Raw genomic sequence first — 4,500 nt, 5'->3', positions numbered from 1 at the left:
TATTAAATGCCTCGATACCCATGGATAGGCTGCAACTCTAGCAACAACTTGTTCAAACACAAATCTAGAACATATCTTAAAAACGAAGATTAATTGCTTCACAATGAAACTACTCGTTACGACCCTGTTGATTACAATTTTACAACTTTGTTCACTACAATGATAAAAGCAATTGAGGATTTGAGGAATACAAGGGTGGAGGAGCGGCACCTCACGGTCGTACACATGCTTGACACATGCGTACATGAACATACCATAGCCTACAAGAAAAATTGTCCTTACAAGAAAAATTGTCATTTAACCAACTTTTACCTCAAGTATGCATTTTGTATGCGATATTTAATGGGAATAAAATTTGACTATTCCTAAAAAAAATATTTCGGTCCCCCCTTTTTCTTCTATCTTTCTCGGCGACACTGTAATGCTGACAGACGCTCTTTGATATTTTCAAAATAAAAGGTTTCCTCTATTCGGAGGAATGTTGTTGTCCATACCTTACTTTCTTCTGTTTTGTTATTTTACGTCCTTTTTTACCTCTCTAGGTTAATCACAATACAATGACGATGAAGGATGAATTGATGAGATAGATGACGGAACAAACACATATCGATTACCCAAGATTCGAACCTAGAACCTAGGATCAGTGTGTGAAAGTGCAACCCCCTCTTTGAAAGGTTAGCCCCCAGTCCCTGGTTTCTATCCGGCCCTCTGGATTACTTCCTGCTTTAATCCTTCAAATCTCTCCTTTCACCTCACCCTGGGTGCCAAGCGAGCAGATTATATTTGAGCCGGAAATACGAAAGCGGGGTTTCACATAACAATTTATATTTTTAGTCCCTGGTTCGTTACGCATGTACATCAAGTGAATAAACAACTGGTTTAAAATGGACAGTACTGTAGTTCTTAGAGTTAATTCAGCAAATCATAACATTTCTAGTAGTGTCTCCTCGATGGCGCAGTGGTAGCGTCGTCGCCTTGCAATCAAGGGGTCCCGGGTTCGATACCCGTTGGAGGTACATAGTGGTTCGGATCCCACTTTAAACTGTAGGTCCAGTCCCGATTAGCCTTACTGTGCATAAAGTGGACTTAAAACACCAAATCAACAACAACAGCAACAACATTTCTAATAGGATTATATTGTTTATTATACGTTGTTATATATATATATATCTGCAAAACTATCTCTGCGGGCCTACTCTCAGCTGAAATGATATTCCGTTCAATACAAATGCGTTTCCTTACGCCTTTACTCTTTCTTTTGGGCATCAACTATTCCATACGGAAATATCCAAATATTCAAAACTTTTCTAAAGTGTACTTGGGACAGCAAACAGGGGTTGGCTTACACCAAATGCTACATTCTTATAATAGTCTAGCCACCAAAAGTGGACTAAACTCGAGGAGACATTCCTCGTCGTCGAAAGATGGGGAAACACTGTTTTCTATAAAAGTCCAATTGGCTTTTTTACAGTCTGGGTAAACGTCCGTGGACGTGGACCACGTAGCGTTGGAAAATTCCACTGTAACGGTCTTTGGAAAGACATCTCCCCCACTGGGGTGATAAAGAAATCTAATATCCAGCAAAGCACAAACCAATGAGCACATACACTTACATCCAGTAATAACATATAAGTACGCACATGGAAAACATATTACTTTACCCTACACCTTGTAGCTGGCCAGCAATTAATTAACATATTTCCAAAACCAGTAATGCTCAATCCAACCATTACAAGTGCTCCGAGGTTTTTCTTGGCTATGACATTTATGTTACGAAGATTTCATACAAAATATACAAATAACAAGTACGTACAGGAGACAAGCAAGTTGTACCAAAGCAACAAAATGCAAGGGATACAATACCTGGATCTTCTTTGCAATCTTCAAAACAGCATTCACTGCACGTGAACGGTGCAACTAGACTATAGAAAAAAACGAACCTTTCCGAGAGTCACCCAATCTACAGGCAACTGAGCTGCTTATTGCGTCGCCCCGGTGTGGAAGGTCACACTTGCTTCTAAATGTTCGTTTCAAACGACACTTGTTTCTTGTTTACTTATTCTTCTGAAATCTGCTTTTGCCTGAATCTTCCTTAATGCATCAAAATATCTGCTTTCGAAAGTTTTAATGAGCACGTTTTAAGAACATCTCAACGACCAAAGTCAAGAATTAGTAAAACTTTTGACTGTCTTCTAATCACCGCAAATTAGCAAATATATTTCCATCAATGGATTGTAAATTGATTATGTACGAGTTACATGTAAATATATTTTGTAAACTTCAAGTTAGTATATTTCATTGATTGATTGATTGATTTGGTTTATTTTACTTCGAATTTCTGCCACTTTTGGATAGTCGCGAAGATGAAGATGAGTGACGAAATTGATTAAGTGATACTCAGAAAGCATACTCATGCCCCTGGCGCTGACCACTCCGACGGTTAGTGTATTTCATTTTACATAGAACTTTAAATAATACTTTTCTTCCATGTGCAGCAAGTTGTACCACAGTTATGTACGGAATTTGGCAACTTCGACATTTCCGTTAACGAAACAAATAGTTGTTGAAGGTACGATGAATAAAAGCGAACTATAAAGATCACATTTTATGTATTTTCCGTCCATAATTATAATACGAATAAAGTTAACCCACAGTTTTAAATTTTCACATGCAAATTTGCTTCATTATTCGGGCTGGTTGATTAGAGGATAACAGCAGTGTACGTAAAAAGCATCAAGCATAGCGTTATGGACCTCAGGTTGAAATTCTAAGTAAAGCATGCAGGTGCGAAAATCCCTCCACTTATTTCATGAGTTCATGATTCATGCTTATGTCACGTCGTAGATATGTGAAAAGAAATTAGAGAGGTGTTTACAGTGTAACTGCGAATGCTCTATGCTATGTGTACTAATCAGAAAGTAGTATATCCATAGTTGAACTCACATTGACAGACAAACAATTTTATCGACATGTCAATTATTCCATAATACTAGACTTAAGACTACTTTCAATCCAATTTGCAATTATTTCTGAGCAATCGACAGGTATATGTTGTCAAATTGTTTACCCTCACTTACAAACAGACAAACCATTTGAGAACATTTTGCCGAGAGAAGTTGCCATAGGCATAACTTGGCGGAGGCAAGGGCGGGCAACCGCCCCCCCTCCAAAATCATGTGTTGAGTGAAAGAGAGGTATATTCCACACATAAAATGTCAGAGACAGAAAATAGTTCAGAACTCAATGTGCTGTCAGGAATGTGTGAATTGGTTTTGAGTTTCTGTTTTAAGTCCACTTTATGCACAGTAAGGCTAATCGGGACAGTTTAAAGTGGAATCCGAACCACTTGTGCCTCCACCGGGTATCGAACCCGGGACCCCTTGATTGCAAGGCAATGACGCTACCACTGCGCCATGGGGGAAGCCCCAGGAATGTGTGAATATAAGAACACTGATCATGAGTTTCAACCCAGAACTTTCTTGTGTGTGAGGAACAACATTTGCGAGAACATTTTCCAAATTTGAAATGAACTGTTCAAAACATTATTGACAACCTCCGCGAGTTCAGGATGCTGTGAGCATTCTTTCTTGCCCTCGAAGGTTCAGGACCAATACACTGTATACTCAAAGCTACTGGGCATTAAATACTTCGCCTTATTGCTGTTTTGTATATTTAACAAACGAATGATATTAATAGGTCCAAAATGATAAATGAATTTTACTCGGACGCAACTCGTCAAGAAAGGAAACTGAAGCTTCATTAGATTTTTAATTGATTGATCGATTGATTAGGTGTTTTAAGTAAACTTTATGCACAGTAAGGCTAATCGGGACTGAACCTAAAGTCTAAAGTGGGATCCGAACCACTTTGTACCTCCACCGGGTATCGAACCCGGGACCCCTTGATTACAAGGCGACGACGCTACCACTGCGTCATCGGGGAGGCCTGAAACTTCATTAAAACTAGAAGCTTCACTCATACTTGTGTGCTATATGTGGTATGTGGCGGATCGGATTTATATGCTATATAAAGATCGAAATATGCTATGCATAAAAACACCTTCGAAATTGTATTATGGTCTATTTAGTATGTTTATGACCTCACAGATACGCTTGGGGATATGCCACGTCTCACATGATTCCAAATACTGAAGGAATTCCCTTCTAAAGCCCACATTTCTTGCGTGGCTGGGTACCATCATTTTTCAACATAGATAGCGCAAAACTATTGCATTTCTATCACTTGTATTTGAAGAATAGATATCGTTTACAGAGGAGGAATTGATGAGTTGCTGGGCTCATTTATAGTTTTCTTCTGCAATAATAGAACCATTATGCACTAGAGGTATTAACTGCTCAACGTGAGTGACAAAACTTGCTGCAAACAAATTGTAAAATTTACACGCTAAAAAATAGTTTAACCATACTGTGCTAGATGAAACTAAATTCATGCAAACAACCTCACACCGTACTGCATACTTTGCACACCATGGTACAGAGT

The 4,500-nt window shown here is 38.7% G+C and overlaps 1 non-coding gene across 1 annotated transcript; it reads right to left on the bottom strand.

The window, feature by feature from the left end:
• Positions 1-3,349: 3,349 nt before the first annotated feature.
• TRNAA-UGC (transfer RNA alanine (anticodon UGC)) lies at positions 3,350-3,424 on the bottom strand. The gene has a single exon. It is a non-coding gene; the product is annotated as a tRNA-Ala (tRNA).
• Positions 3,425-4,500: the final 1,076 nt, after the last annotated feature.

This window comes from Lepisma saccharinum, chromosome 14 (assembly GCF_977018435.1).
Source record: "Lepisma saccharinum chromosome 14, izLepSacc3.1, whole genome shotgun sequence".
NCBI lineage: Eukaryota > Metazoa > Arthropoda > Insecta > Zygentoma > Lepismatidae > Lepisma > Lepisma saccharinum.
This window is presented reverse-complemented; position numbering and strand designations above follow the sequence as displayed.